Below are 16,731 nucleotides of genomic sequence, written 5' to 3'. Positions count from 1 at the left end.
CTGAGTCTAACTGATGACTTTTGTCATGGGTCACCAAGAGGACTGATGTCTAAGAGAGGTGTCCAACCTCCCAATGCATGGGATGCCTGAGCTGTCACTGATGGGAACTGAGTCACAAATGTGCCATCTGAGACAGTGGCAGAAATGGATTCCTTGAGTAGTGTTGTCCCTCAGAGTCTCACCATTCTTTGCTTAGGGCGTCAGTGCTGTTTTTTAGCACCCCTTAACCTAGCCCTTAAGGAAACCAACTAAGTGAGTTGTAGTATGCTTTTCTCAGACAGGTTCTGCCCGTCTATCCTATGCTCAGCGACTCCCAGCTTGTCCCTAACTTAAAGCACAGAGGAGAGGCGATGTCTGGAGTCTGGAGAGCCCTGTCCACTGATGGGAAGAACATCCCTCAGGACTTGTTGATCTCCCAGGTTTCTTAGAGTTGTTTTGCATCATTTAGAAGTAGTTGAACACTTTCGGAATTGAATTCTAAACTGTTCTCACTTAAAAGCCTCCACACTTATCACCTCTTCCAGAGAGCAGGATTTTACTTTTATTATTAAAGTTTTTATCACTTATTCTATACATGATACTGTTTATGCCACTGATAGCAATTTCCATGATGAACTGTATTAAATCTGTTTATGTCATTATACCATAGGCTGGAAGGTGTCTACTTATAAACCATGTCTCTCATTAAGTAGAGATACTTTGGCATTAAAATCATTAGACAACTTAAAGAATTTGAGATAGAGAGCCATCCAAGGAATAAATAAAAAATGGGCTATTTTTATAAACTATATATAACTAATTTATTCCTTTCCTCTTTTTCTGGACCTTCAGTGTACATGGTTTTTAGAAATGTCACATAGAGGCATTTATGAAGACTACAAGACTGAAAATAACATTGCATATGCCAAGCAAGAAAGAGTTACACACTCAAAATTAATTCAAATTTAAGCCTTGTTTGCAAAGGTGTTTCGGTGACCACACAAGGATGTTAGGGTAGAGGGGACATAAGGCAATGACTGTACCTTCAGCAGAATGGCATGCGGCCCTGCAAGGAAGACTGTCAGGAGATATCTTCTTTTTGATTAGCTGTAGAGGTCCTTCATGGAATATACTAACTACGGTCCATAGAGAAGACAAGAGAGCCCAATGCTACATTCCATAACATTCAACCTTCTTATAGAGAAGACTGGAGATGGTTAGAGAATAATTTGGAGGGACCAAAGAACACTATCCACCACAGTAGGCAGACACTGCTCTATGGTGTTGACTTGCAAGTTGTTATACACAAGATCAGGATCGTTAAATGGGTCTAGCTGCATGGTGAACTGAAAACAGGTTTCTGTCCAATAGGGTAAGGGTGAAAATTGTGTAGGATTCTGGAGGAAAATAGCAGACCACAGCCTGGGGAGGTGGCCCAGTGGTTAAGATTATGTACTTCTCTCGCAAAGGACCAGAGTTCAGTTCCCAGCACCCATGTTGGGCAGATCACAACTGTTTGTAACGCCAACTTGAGGGGATCTGACACCCTCTTTTGGCCTCTGTGGGTATTGCACTTACAGTGTGCACACTGCACCCCACCCCATGCACACAATTTAAAATAAACAATAAATTTTAAATAAAAATAAGGAGCAGAGGAGAGAGGTAAGGTAGTCAAAACTTTTCTGAAAGAAAGATTTTTTTTAGCTGTCCAAAATCTTGGGAAAGTCCCTGAGATGGCTGTCGGAGGGGGAGACAGGGACACACACCCATCAATCAGAGAGTGATGTTTAGTGCTACCTAGAAGCAGAAGGACAGGGCTCTAGAGGTAGGTGAACTTTTCTGACAAATGTGCCCAAAAGGGAAAACCATTATAGCAAGAATTCAACCTGCCTTTGGCAGTTATTTATCTGGTAGAATCTAGTCACTTGTGGGTATAGAGCTGTTCATTCTATAATTTCTTTCTTCCTTGAGCATGGAATTGTCTCTATTATGCATGTTCTGCAGGTTCATGTGGGCTGCCTTTGGGTGTATAAGGAAAGAACATCTGTCTAGTGACACTTTTATAGTTTCTGTCATGTGCTAACATGTGAGGCTGCAGAACTAGGCTCCATGGAAATAGAATATACAATTATTTATGAAAAGAGATCACAGGAATTTTCAAGGTTAAGACCTTTGATAAGAAGCCCAAATGCTCAGTTAAAGTTCAGCTGCGGTACTTGTGGGGACTAAAAAGGGTTCTGTGGCTATGATTTATTTTTGTGCTTGAAGATAGAACAAGTCAACTGCACAAGTACCCTGTTGTCTTGTCACCAGGCAGAATGTCTTCTCACTCAACACACAAAGAGGGTCTGAAGTATCTTTGCTATGTAAATGTCTCCTTCAGTCCCACAGTACCAAGAGGAGCTGGCATGTGGCGGGCAAGATGCTTATTCCAAAGCAGTGTCTTAAGGCAGACCTAATGTCGTTGGTGTCAGTGTTTGGGATGAGGTGGACTCCTTAAGATAAAGTAAATAAAATAAAAGAGAACTTAGCAACTATTACTGAGAAACTGACCACATGGAGGGCAGCAGGGCAGCGTGTAGACAAAGACATCCTCCTGTAACTGGGTTCTAGTCTATGAGGGAGCTGTGCTCACTGGGCATAGCCAATCCTGTGTCTTTGAATGCAAATATTCTCAAAGGAAGCTTCTTGGTGAGAGGATGGCCAGCTGTGTTCATCGCAGTTGTTTGCTTCATCCGTGAGACAAATGAATCCCTTCTCGAGCAGCTGGGTCTCTGGATGACATTCTGTGGCAGAGCTCCTGTGAGGGAAGAAAGGTTGTAAACTGTTTTAATTAAAAAGTTTTCATCCTGCCTTCTTCTCTAAAAATATACCATGGAAGAATACTACTGTAATTAGAAGAAATATTTAGCTCAGTAAAACTAAAATACAACTGCACATAATCAGGAAATGAGATAATTAAGATCAGATATTGTAAGGAGCCTACAGGGTTCTGGTGTGTACGTATACAGAAATTTACTCCAAAGCCTGCAGGCTTTTTGGAGTAGACACGGAGGAACCCTGGCAATCAATGAATGAGTTAGACTTTTCCTACCTGTAAGGCTGGCTTGAGAGATGTGAAGTTATTACATCTGAGGGACAGATCTGATGCCAGAGGTTTGCCTACAAAGACGGGCTGTGGGCTGGAAGACAGCAGTCACCCCACAAGCATAAGGCTCTGAGCTCCAGCCCCAGAACCCAGGGTGGTAGGGAGGATTGTAATCACAGGACTGAGGAGGTGTAGACAGGTGGATTCTGGGACCAGCCTCATTTGAAAGATGTGTTCCAGGCCAGTGAGAGAAAAGAAAGAGGAAGGTGGTGCCTGAAGAATAATACTTAATATTGTCTTCTGGTTTCCACATACATATACATGAGTATACATATACATACATATACAGACACATAAACATACATAGATACATACATATGCACATACACACATACATATACACAGACATGCATATATACACATATATACAATATGCACATATATACTTATACACATACATATAGACATACATACACATATATACACATACAGGTATATCTGTCCCCATTTCCTTTCTTTCCCTTCCCCTCACCCTCTCCCTCTCCCTCTCCCTCTGCTTAGCCCTCCCCCTCCCCCTCCCTCTCTGTCTCCTCTCCCTCTCAGAGAGTGAGATACAAGAATTAAATGATTGTTCAGACAAAACAAAGCCATGTAAATGATGGCAGTGATAAGCACTTTTCTTAGCAAAGAGGAAGAGTTGTGGAAAAGCCCACTGCACCTTCGAGAGGAGACTGAATGTGAACTTTTTAACGATGACCATGCCGTGGGTTGACATAGGAGAGCTTTAGCTCTACAATAGGGAAGCCTGTGACAACACGCTTCAGATGGACTAAGACTGCCATAGCCACTTCTTCCAGCCTGCTTGAGTACCACCCAGGGCTCAGCTTTCAAAGGTGACCTGCTCTATGTCTGCATAGCAAGTCTCAAAAAGTCCTTGCATTTTTCTGCAAGTGACATCAGCCCCAGCCCTTTCATTGCAGGGGAGTTGATTCCCCTTCCACGTGGAAGGGCCCGAGGTGTCTGACTGAAGTGGATGACATCCTGAGTGAGGTAACACAATCACAAAGGAACTCACACAATATGTACTCACTGATAAGTGGATACTAGCCCAAAACCTAGGATACCCACGATATAAGATACAATTTCCTAAACACATGAAACTCAAGAAAAATGAAGACTGAAGTGTGGACACTATGCCCCTCCTTAGAAGTGGGAACAAAACACCCATGGAAGGAGTTACAGAAACAAAGTATGGAGCTGAGATGAAAGGATGGACCATGTAGAGACTGCCATATCCAGGGATCCACCCCATAATCAGCTTCCAAATGCTGACACCATTGCATACACTAGCAAGATTTTACTGAAAGGACCCAGATGTAGCTGTCTCTTGTGAGACTATGCCGGGGCCTAGCAAACACAGAAGTGGATGCTCACAGTCAGCTAATGGATGGATCACAGGGCTCCCAATGGAGGAGCTAGAGAAAGTACCCAAGGAGCTAAAGGGATCTGCAACCCTATAGGTGGAACAACATTATGAACTAACCAGTACCCCTGAGCTCTTGACTCTAGCTGCATATGTATCAAAAGATGGCCTAGTCGGCCATCACTGGAAAGAGAGGCCCATTGGACACGCAGACTTTGTGTGCCCCGGTACAGGGGAACGCCAGGGCCAAAGTGGGGGAGTGGGTGGGTAGGGGAGTGGGGGTGGGTGGGTAAGGGGGACTTTTGGTATAGCATTGGAAATGTAAATGAGCTAAATACCTAATAAAAAAAATGAAAAAAAAAAAAAAGATGTGTGCTGCAGGTCCTCTTGGTCAGTCCTCCGTTTCACCCCTTCTGGAGGGTCACCTTCTCCATCACCTCTCACTATGCATCTCCGGGCCATGGTTCTCATGGATCTGAGCCCAGTCCTGCTGGAAACCTTCAGCAGTTTGCTTGTGGCACAGAGTAAAGGCTTGACTGGCAGCCATGATGTAGTTCTCCAATGGGAGCCAACATATTTGCCTTCTGCACTGGACCCCTGTAAAGTACCACCTGTGCCTACAGCCAAGGCACAGCTGTGGCTCAGCAGTTTCCCCTCCCCAGCTCCTGCCCCACCTCCTGTCTTCATTTTCCCTGTGAGCTGATTTGTTAGGTTCAGCCGAGGTCCTGCAGACCTGGAAAGGGGTTCCGTGGTTTTGAATGTTTTTTCTCTGGCTTGGAGATGGAACAAGTCAATTGCTCAAGTGCCTCGTTAGTCCTGGCCCCCATGTGGAGTTGCCACAGCCTCCCTGCTCTGCCCTCAGCTCTGAGTCTCTCTGCTTCCAGCAGTCAAACCTTTGCCCAGAGCAGTGCAACTCCCTACCTTGAGTTAGGTCAAGAGCCACAGGAAATGAGTCTCTCCTTTCCAAGACCCTAGAACCCGCTGAATCCTCTGCAGCGGTTAGTTGGGCCAGGAAAATGGTCAGTTTCCAGAAGCCAGGTGAGCACGGGTCACTAAGTCCCCTCTAACTCAAGGGAATGGAATTTCCCTCATATGCGTTTACTACTTCCTCTGTCTTGTACAGCGTGAGCTACTACAGTCTGATTTGGCCAAGTGTCTTTCAGCATCCTGAGAAACAGCACACACAGACTCAGAAAGAAGAATGGATTGCATTTGTTGGTATGATGGGGAAAACAGAGAGAGGCTTCTTGCTTTCCTTTGTACCATTTGTAATCTGGTAGCACAGTCTCTCTGTAGAGCCCAAAATCCTTTTCTGATAGATTTTGTCTTTGGTTGCTGGTTTGGTGAAAGCTACAGAAACCCCATTTTTATCTTCTGCATTGTTTTAATTACTTGTTGAAATTTTATTCTTTAAAAAGAATGTGTGCTGGTGAAATGAGCATGCATGCACATGGGTGTGGGTGTTCCTACCCATGCATGTGGGTGTGGGTGCTCCTTCCCATGCACTTGGGTGTGGGTGATCCTTCCCATACATGTGGGTGCTCCTGACCATGCTCGTGGGTGTGGGTGCTCCTTCCTGTGTGTGGGTGCTCCTTCTCACGACATGGGTGTGAGTGCTCCTTCCTGTGCACTTGGGTGTGGGTGCTCCTTCCTACACATGTGGGTGCTCCTGCCCATGCATGTGGGTGTGAGTACTATTGCCCATGCATGTGGGTTTAGGTGCTCCTTCCTGTATGTGGGTGCTCCTTCCTGTGTATGGGTGCTCTTTTCCATGCACATGGGTGTGGGTGCTCCTTTCCATGCACATAGGTGTCGGTGCTCCTTCCCATACATGTGGGTGCTCCTGCCCATGCATGTGGGTGTGGAGGCCAGAGATTGATTGAGGGTGTATTCCTCTATCTCTCTCTACCTTATTTTTTATGACAGGGCCTCGTGCTGAAGCTTAAGTTTACTGATGGGCTATGCTGGCTGGCCAGTCAGCCCTGGGGTGGGGGGCACCTCTGCAAGCCTCCCATTGGCGCTGGGGTTGCAGATATGTACAGCGACAGCTGACTTTTACATGGGTGGTGGGAACTGAACTCCAGTCCTCAAGCTTGCATAGCAAGTACTTTACCCACTGAGCCCTCTCTCCAGACCCGTTTCTTACCATGTCTCATCCACTTGCTGACTTGTTGCACGTTGAAGGAGCATAGTGACGCTGTCTTTGTTCATCCCTCTGGCCTAGCACTGGGCATTTGGCAGAAGTGGCAGAGTGAAACAGACTCATTATTAACTCGGTTTTGGTACGACGAGGTGTGTTCCTCTATACTTTCTGGAGTAGGGTGACCATGAGCCCTTGTCAGGGTTTAACAAAAATGGAAAATCTTCCCCCGGTGCTGCTGGGAATGCTCCCTCTGGATCCCTATCAGACCCTGGTGTTGCTCACAACCAGTGGAGTCATCTGCCCATCCTTGCTCTTGGAATCTTCTGGAACGAGAAGCTGCCTTCTGCTATTCTTCCCCGGGTTTCACTCAGCTAGCATGTGTGTCTCTTTATACTTGCTGGGGACTAGGTCTCCAGCACTCGACAAATGGCTGTCCCTCCTGAATAACAGACTGTTTCTGTAACTCTTCAGAAGACAGAATATCCTGGACAAGGCTTTAGTGTCTTCAGTACAATTGTACATTCCTAGCCAGGCACGCCATTAGTGCCAGCACTCAGGAGGCAGAGGCAAGCATATTTCTGTGAGTTTGAAGCTAGCCTGGTCTACATAGTAAGTTCCAGGACAGCCAAAGATATATAGTAAGGCTCTGGCTCAAAACAAACAAACAAATAAATAAACAATTATATGTTTTTATGTACTTTATTTATTTTGCTAAGTACACTATTTTCTTTAAGAATCTTTCTCCCTACTCCTTCCCCCTGCTTTCTTCCTTTCCTGCTTCTCCTCCCCCACTTCCTCTCTTCAGCATTAATTTGCTGAACACATACTATGTAACTTGGTCCATACTCAGTGCTGGAGACACAATGACAAATGAGAGAAACAAGATGCCTGTCCCTGTCAGAATATGTTCATAAGTGATAACTAGAAACTTCTACTGCCTTCACCTCATACATCTTGACAGTAGTCACTATAGTATAGAGACAGACCTGGGAAGACACACTGTATAATGCATTTGTTCCCTGTGTGGTAACCTCTGTCAGGAACTTAATCTCTTATGGCTTCATTTTTCTCACCCATAAAATGGGAGAAATAATAGCATTTACTTTACAAGATTCACAGGAAGAACAATGAAATGTAATTCATGTTACAGCTCAGAGCCAAACCTGACTCAATAACTTCGGGAACTCAGAATGAGGACGGGGATAACAGCTGGCAGCCAGCAGAGCAGAGGCCTAGGTTGAGATGCACAAGCGCCTAATCTCTAAGAATCTGAAAAGGCAAAGGAGAGAGGGCGGGATTTTCTATCCTCACTTCCGGCTCTGGGTGCTGCACTTCACTTAGAGTCCTTACAGCCTCATCTGTAAATATTCAAAGTCTTCGAAGTACTGGGACTATGCTTAGTCACAGTACACCAAAATAGGATGAAAATTGTACCACACTCTGATGACAGCTGTATGTCCAGGAAAGAACAGTGGGAGGACTGAGTGTGTGCGTGCTCGCGTGTCGCCCTTTAATGGGTGCGACCAAGCATTCAAGTTGCTTTTCTCTCTTTCACAACAGGTTTATTGCTTGAAAACTGACTTAACTTTAAAATGAATTCTCCTAGCTGTCAAAGTACTAAGAACGCGTGTATGGCAAACAAGACAATTCCAACAAAGACGTCCTAAAAGACAGAAAATAGCCTCCCAAGTCTCTTAGATTCCTGTTCTGCATTTTAGCAGAGGGATCCAAACAGACTAGCATTGAATACCATATAAAAATAGTAGAGGGCAAAATAGAAAACAGAGACTCATTCTCCTACCGCAGCCACAGCGTTCTTCCTGCCTTCCTGCTAGCTGCTGCTGGGTGCTGTTTCATCTTACCCAGTCCACAGTTACATCTCTATTTCCTCTTCTGAATACCCTTTTCAACATTTTCACAGAATTTGGGACTTGGTGGTAGGGAATTTGAATGGCACCTGCAAGGGTGGGGCTCAATCCAGCACTTGAAACAAGGGGCCCAAAACACATACATCTGCTTCTGTTTAAGCGTAAATTTCCACGTTGAAAAGATTCAGAAAGGTCCATAGTGAAATGAGAAACTACCTTATAAACTGTTAGTTGCCCAGCAACCTCCGACAACCTCCCCATCGAGACTCCGCCTCTTACTTCCTCCTCCTTCTATTGGTCCTTTCCTCCTCCTTCTATTTGGTCACCAGGTCACTTGTCAGTGTTTCTTGGCATAGCACGGGACACAGCTGTAATTTAAGAAGAATTTTATAAATCCAAGCCTGCAGTGTGCCCAGGGCAGGAGAGAAGGTTGATCGTTGGCCTGCATTCTGTAGATCTTAAAGAGAGCTCAGTTTACATTGTTAAACAGTAGCCAGTATTTATTGAACAGTAAGCATCCTGTCAATGAAAGAAATCAATCCTTACGATGCCTACAATAAGTCAAACAAACTGAAAATCTTGTCTAAAAATCTACATGTAAGATTTATTTTATGTGTATTTGACTTTAAAATATATTTCCTTATGTATTTTTGGGGTGTCTGTGCTATATGTACTTAGTATAGGCATGTGTATGTGTGTAGATGTAGAGTTCATAAATTCTTTGATCACGCACCATCTTCTTTTCATTTTTTTTTTATGCAGTTTCTCACTGAACCTGCAGCTCATTGATTCAGCTAAGGTAGGCTGGTCAATAGATTTCAGGAATCTGCTTGTCTCCCCACACTCCCAGTCTCCAGAGCTGGGGTTAGAGGCACACACATCCACTTCAGGCTCCTTATGTGGATTCTGCCAATCCAAACCCAAGACCTTACATTTGTGTGACAGGCATTTTACCAACTCAGACATCTTCTCGGTCCTTTTTATTTATTGTTATTATTTGAAAAATTAATACAGGTATAGATTGTATGTGGAGCATGTCCCTCTACCCTGTTTCCACTGTGTGCCACTCGCTTTTCTCTTCTCTCTTGACAGTTTACACACACACACACACACACACACACACACACACACACACACACACATGCCCGTAAACACACACACACACACAGACAGACTTTGTTGATTACATATAATTTAGGAGCTACAAAAGAGAAAACACACTGCCTCTGTCTCCTGAGACTTACTTGCTGTGTTCAGTGATCTTTAGTCCCATCTGTTTTCCTGCAGAGAACATAGCCGACTTTGCTTTTCTTTTGTCCAGTGCATATCCTTTCCTCTCCAGCCTCTGCCGTTGGACACTGAGGTCGACTTCATAACGGATCTATTGTGAATACTGCATAGTAGGCGTTGATTTGCACTTAAGTCGACTCACACATCAAATGATACAACTACCATGGGCTTGAACTTCGGAGTTTTCTAAAATATGAACTGGTTTTAGATAAATTATCTTTTCATTTCAGTATGAGATGGAGAGTGGGCAGCTCTCCAAGACTGAAATCAGTGCAGGCAGAGTGGGCCATGGTGGAAGAGAGTCCCCATGTGCAGGTCTGTGCCAGTCAGGGTCCAGTGGGAGGTGGCAGGTTCCCTCAGCGTGGCCGTGTGAGGAGAATTTAACTGAGAGATGATTCGTGAAAGTGAGGGTGGGGCTCTTCGGAGGCTGTTCAGGGTTGTTCAGGCTGAAGGACTCCAGTCAGGCCTTACCTGGAGCTGGGACTCTTTGCTTCCTCTAAGGTCCAGGCTTGAGGAGTTTCTAGAACCAGTGAATTGTCGCTGTGGAGAAAAGGATGCCTGATAGGAGAAGTTTTAGTAGTGACAGCAGAGCTAACCCAAAGCCTGAGTCAGGGAGGAAGAGGCGGGATATAAACACGAACCTCACTCTTCACATACCAGTCAGTCTCCTGCCCTTGCCCTCTATTGGTGCAATCCAGCCGGGATTTATGCTAGGAAGCCTTAGGCCCTCCTCTAAGGGCAGAGTGTGGGGGATTGGATAGGGTAGGAGAGGATGTGAGAGCGGATGTGAGGTACAAGGTGTAAGACCAACATAGAAGATCCAGTGGACACGGTATCCATGGAAATCCACCCCAGCTTTCAGAAAGCCTGAACAGTGTGATGGTCCCATAGAAAATAAAGACATTTTGGTAACAGCTCTCAAGATTCGGCCTCCATACTACTTTGATGAGAAATGTCATATCCAAATTCAAGTTACTGCTACCCAGCAGTTTAAATACAGAGGCCTCGCTAACTCAGCCACCTCCTCAGAAAAGATTTAAAAGCATTTAGTGATGTCCCTTCCTTCAGTCTCTGCTCCAATTTTTTGTCCCTGGCTTTCCTTTGGAAAGGAATATTTCTGGGTTAAAAACTTTGAGGTGGTTGGGTGGCCACATCTCTCTACTGCTGTGCTTATCTACTGGAGGTCAACTCTACAAGTTCTATCTCCCCTTCACTGTGCATTTCCACTAGAGTCATCTCCACTGGGTCCTGGGAGCCTCTCACTTCCCTGGCACCTGGGACCCTTCAGTGGCTGCTCCCTGTTCCTCATTACACACTGCTACATATTTTTATTCGATTTCCTAACTCTCTGTACCTCTCTCCTGCCCCCTCCAGTACCTGCTGCTGTCCCCCTTTTCCCTCCCCCTTCTCTCTCTCTTTCAGATCCACCTCTCCCTCCACCTCCGGAGAAGGTCCTGAAACCCCACCCCCACCCCAATGCAGGACTGAAGCATTCACACTCTGGTCTTCCTTTCTTCTATGCTCCTTATGTTTTGTGGGTTGTATCATGGGCATTGTGAACTTTTGGGTTAATATCCACTTATCAGTGAGTGCAAACCATGTTTGGTTTTTTTGTGTCTCCGTTACCTCACTCAAGATGATATTTTCTTGTGCCATCCATTTGCCTGAGAATTTCATGAAGTCCTTGTTTCTAATAGCTGAGTTGTACTCAATTGTATAAATTTTCTGTATCCATTCCTCTGTTGAGGGACATCTGGGACCTCCAGTGGAGGAGCTGGTGGAAGGACTGGAGGAGTGGAGGAAGATTGCAACCCTATAGGAAGAACAATGTTGGCTGGCCGGATGACTCAGTGCTCCCAGGGACTAGACTGTCAACCAAGAAGTGTACAGGGAAAGATCCATGGCTCCAGATACACATGTAGCAGAGAATGGCCTTGTGTGACATAAATGGGTGGGGAAGCCAGTAGTCCTGTGGAGGTTTGATGCTAGAGCAGTGTATTAGTCAGGGTTTTACTGCTGTGAAGAGATACCATGACCAAGGCAGGTCTTATAAAAAAACAAAACAAAACATTTAATTAGGGCTGGCTTACAGGTTCAGAAAGCAGCATGCAGGCAGGCATGATGCAGGCAGAGCTGAGAGTTCTATGTCTTCATCCAAAGGCTGCTAGTGGAAAACTGACTTCCAGGAACCTAGGGTGAGAGTATTAAGCCCACACCCACCTACTCCAACCAGTTCACACCTATTGCAACAAGGTCACACCTCCAAATGGTGCCACTCCCTGGTCCAAGAATATACAAACCATCACAAGCAGTGAGGCAGGAGTAGGTTGGGTGGGTAGGGGAGCACCCTCAGAAAGGCAAAGGGGCAGAGGGAGAGAGCAGATGAAATGGGAGGGTATTGTGGAGGGCTAACTGGGAAGGAAGTTATAATTTGAGATATAAATGTATGGAATGGCTAATAAATAAAGACTCTTGACAAAGTAAAAAATAAACACACACACACACACACACACACACACACACACACACACACACATTCAGTGATGGGTATAAGAACTTGGAAGGGTGGTTTTCCATGATTGTTTTCAACCGTGCAAGGCTGCACCTGGAGGCTTTTCTCTAGTGCACTGATACCCAAGTTGAGGGAGATGGGTCCTGCCTGCAGTGGCAGCACCAGAGAGGGGCTGGTTAGAAGTGAAAATCCATGGCCACAATGGAACTTCTAAATCAACATACCTGTGCTCAGAACGACACATGTCTAACAGCTCTCTTTGGGAAGCTTGCTTTAACAGGTCCCACAAAGTTTTGGAGCATAAAGAAGCAAGCTCAGGGCTTTGACTATCGAATCTCCCAGCACCCTGGGATCCAATTTCTTCCTATTTTTCTCAGCATATTTTCAAATGGTCCTGTAAAATATGCAAACTAGACCAGAGACAGGGCTTTCCAGTAGTGTTTATCTGATGCTCTTTCAAAGCTGTGGGATCTCTGGCCCAATCTACCCAAGCAGGGTCATCCCTTTATTTCTGTGATTTTTGTTATTTGAGCACAGGACCCTGAGACTAACAGGTCTAAGAAGCCCTGTGATAACCTGAGCCTCCTTGTTTGGGTGCTCTGTAGAGCTGTGTGTGGTCGCTATTCAGTATAGGTGGAGTCTAACACCTTTAGTGCCTACACAGATGCATATTTTACTTGATTTCAAAATAGTACTGACAGCTAATAGCTAGAGGTGCTATTTTTATGGCCCATCCTTTCTGAGATACCTGAGGGTGTTAGCTCAAAGCCCTTTCTACCCTACTGCGTGTGTAATTTCTAGACCAGTGTTTATCTTTCGTGGCATGGCAGAAGTTGTTTTAATAGCTTTCACTGAAGTGCTAAATGTAAAGAAATTGATGCCCAGGATCAGAGGATCAGAGGCGAGGAGGACACAACATCTGTCCCCAACATTGGGAGTTGTTGGGACTCAGTGGGACCCAGGCACGCAGGAACTCCACCAGACCAGTAGCAGGGGTTCCTTCCAGTTTGTCTGGGCTGGCACCCTGAGGACACCTTGGGCACAAACTCTGCAGCCAGCCCCACAACACCCAGAGGCAGTTTCACTTCCAGGCACTCTGACATGCCTAGGATCAGAGGATTCCAGGATCACTGGAGCTTGGTCACACCAGGATCTCAATGTCCCAAAGGCAGCTTGACTCCCAGGAGCTCAGACACACCCAGGAACTCAGGATCACAGGATCCCAGAATCACAGGATCACAGAGACAGCTTGACTCAGAGGAGTTCTGACACAACCAGGATCACAGGAAGGACAGGCTCCAGTCAGACATAGCCAGGGAAGGTAGCACTAGAGATAACCAGATGGTGGAGGCATAAGCAACAGAAACCAAGGTTACTTGGCATTATCAGAACCCAATTCTCCCACTATAGCAAGTCCTGGATACCCCAACACACCGGAAAAGCAAGATTCAGATCTAAAATCACTTCTCATGATGATGCTAGAGGACATTAAAAAGGACATAAATAACTCCCTTAATGAAATACAGGAGAACACAGGTAAACAGCTAGAAGCCCTTAACGAGGAAACACAAAAATCCCTTAAAGAGTTACAGGAAAACACAATCAAACAAGCGAAGGAAAGGAACAAAACCATCCAGGATCTAAAAATGTAAATAGAAACAATAAAGAAATCACAAAGAGAGACAACCCTGGAGTTTGAAAATCTAGGGAAGAGATCAGGACGCATAGATGCAAGCATCACCAACAGAATACAAAAGATAGAAGAGAGAATCTCAGGTGCAGAAGATACAATAGAAAACATTGACACGGCAGTGAAAGAAAACACAAAAAGCAAAAAGTTCCTAACCCAAAACATCCAGGAAATCCAGGACACAATGAGAAGACCAAACCTAAGGATAACAGGTATAGAAGAGAGTGAAGATTCCCAACTTAAAGGGCCAGTAAATATCTTTAACAAAATTATAGAAGAAAACTTCCCTAACCTAAAGAAAGAGATACCCATGAACATACAAGAAGTCTAAAGAATGCCAAATAGACTGGACCAGAAAAGAAATTCCTCCATTCACATAATAATCAAAACACCAAATGCACTAAACAAAGAAAGAATTTTAAAAGGGAAAGAGGTCAAGTAACATATAAAGGCAGACCTATCAGAATTACACCAGACTTCTCACCAGAGACTAGGAAAGCCAGAAGATCCTGGGCAGATGTCATGCAAACCCTAAGAGAGCACAAATGCCAGCCCAGGTTACTATACCTAGCAAAACTCTCAATCACCATAGATGGGGAAAACAAGACATTCCATGACAAAACCAAATTTATACAATATCTTTCCACAAATCCAGTCCTACAAAGGATAATAGCTGGAAAACACCAACACAAGAAAACTACACCTTAGAAGAAGCAAGAAAGTAATCTTTCAACAAACCCACACAAACATAATTCCACCTCTAATAAGAAAATTAATAGGAAGCAACAATCACTTTTCCTTAATATCTCTTAATATGAAAATTAATATTACCAACATCCCCTAATCGATTGAAATTCAAAAATATAAGGAATTAGAAATTTGTTGGCTGTCATCCTGTGATCTCTCTAATTTGGTATTGGGAGAAATAGTCCAATATTGTACAATCCATATACACTTTCTGCTTGTTTGTAAATGACAGGGTCTTGCTGTGTGCCACATAATGGTCTTGAAATCATGCTTCTCCTATCTCAGCCTCTCTATTAGTAGGATTGTTTATTTGATGTTTTAACACTATGTTATGGTTTTCAGAACAGCTTACATATTTCAAAATTATTTATATAGCCGAAAGAAATGTAGACAATTAATTTGGGAGGTGTCTTGTAAAAGAACAGCAAAGAGTGAGCCCGAAGGCTTTGCTTGATATTTATAATTATTGTATAAATTTTGAAGAAGAGTACTTTATAAGTTACACTGATTCTGAGATTAATGCTTTTCAAAATCATCACAGCCAATGAACCAGAATCTTACCTTCACCTAACATCTGTACCACCCTCCAAGCAGAACCATTATTCATTGAAACAGTTGGTGAATGACTTCATGGGTAGACCATCTTAATACACACACCATTTCTTAAATGAATGTAACCTGTTCCCTGAGGACCGAGAATGACGACAATCACTCAAGTCAAATAGCTTTGACCATAGCAGGAAATCTGTATCCAAAAATCATGCCTACAATTCATTCCTTGGAGCAGCAGAACTGTCAACTCTTAGCTTATCTACTATGGAGGTAAAATCCTTTGGTGATGTGAGGGACATTCCAGTACAGCCTTATTATAATGAACTCCAATGTCCAAAACCTGTTCTTATTTTGTGTCTGCACAACAGTAAGAGCCAAGATTTTAAGTTCTACTAAAAGAAAACAAACAAAATGACTTTATCTATTTATGTTCATTAAAAAATTAATAGTGATATATTATTTTAAAATATCATACAGTTAATATATTTGGAGTTATTTAAAATTTATATTGAGAAAAACATATGTATTTTCAGTATTGCTTTAGACAAACATCTATATAAGACTTTTTGATTTATTGTTGTTTTATATCAAACAACTTTTATTATACTCATTTTTATTGTTACAATATTTTATACATTTTAAATAATATGATTTAAAAATGAAAGGTATCTGCAAATTCATCTGGAATAACAAAAAACCTAGGATGGCAAAAACTCTTCTCAAGGGTAAAAGAACCTCTGGTGGAATCACCATGCCTGACCTAAAGCTTTACTACAGAGCAATTGTGATAAAAACGGCATGGTGCTGGTATAGTGACAGAAAAGTAGACCAATGGAATAGAAGTGAAGACCCAGAAATGAACCCACACACCTATGGTCACTTGATCTTCGACAAGGGAGCTAAAACCATCCAGTGGAAAAAAGACAGCATTTTCAACAAATGGTGCTGGCACAACTGGTGGTTATCATGTAGAAAAATGTGAATTGATCCATTCCTATCTCCTTGTACTAAGGTCAAATCTAAGTGGATCAGGGAACTCCACATAAAACTAGAGAGACTGAAACTTATAGAGGAGAAAGTGGGGAAAAGCCTCGAAGATATTGGCACAGGGGGAAAATTCCTGAATAGAACAATGGCTTGTGCTGTAAGATCGAGAATTGACAAATGGGACCTCATGAAACTGCAAAGCTTCTGTGAGGCAAAAGACACCGTCAATAAGACAAAAAGGCCACCAAAAGATTGGGAAAGGATCTTTACCTATCCTAAATCAGATAGAGGACTAATATCCAATATATATAAAGAACTCAAGAAGGTGGACTCCAGAAAATCAAATAACCCCATTAAAAATGGGGCTCAGAGCTAAACAAAGAATTCTCACCTGAAGAATACCGAATGGCTGAGAAACACCTGAAAAAATGTTCAGTGTCCTTAATCATCAG

The 16,731-nt window shown here is 43.6% G+C and overlaps 1 protein-coding gene and 1 long non-coding RNA gene across 29 annotated transcripts in view; one reads left to right on the top strand and one right to left on the bottom strand.

Annotated features, from left to right (window-relative positions):
* Positions 1-16,731, top strand: part of Ncald (neurocalcin delta) — a 426,345-nt gene that overhangs the window by 139,643 nt on the left and 269,971 nt on the right. The window lies entirely within an intron of this gene.
* Positions 1,946-11,606, bottom strand: Gm41304. 2 transcript variants are annotated; one of them, XR_003951634.1, is made up of 4 exons: positions 9,746-11,606; positions 8,718-8,869; positions 6,637-6,716; positions 1,946-2,779 (listed from the first exon to the last, which is right to left on the bottom strand). It is a non-coding gene; the product is annotated as a predicted gene, 41304 (long non-coding RNA). The 2 variants fall into 2 exon arrangements; XR_003951635.1 differs by lacking the exon at positions 6,637-6,716.

Source organism: Mus musculus, chromosome 15, assembly GCF_000001635.26.
Source record: "Mus musculus strain C57BL/6J chromosome 15, GRCm38.p6 C57BL/6J".
In the NCBI taxonomy this organism is placed as follows: Eukaryota; Metazoa; Chordata; class Mammalia; order Rodentia; family Muridae; genus Mus; species Mus musculus.
This window is presented reverse-complemented; position numbering and strand designations above follow the sequence as displayed.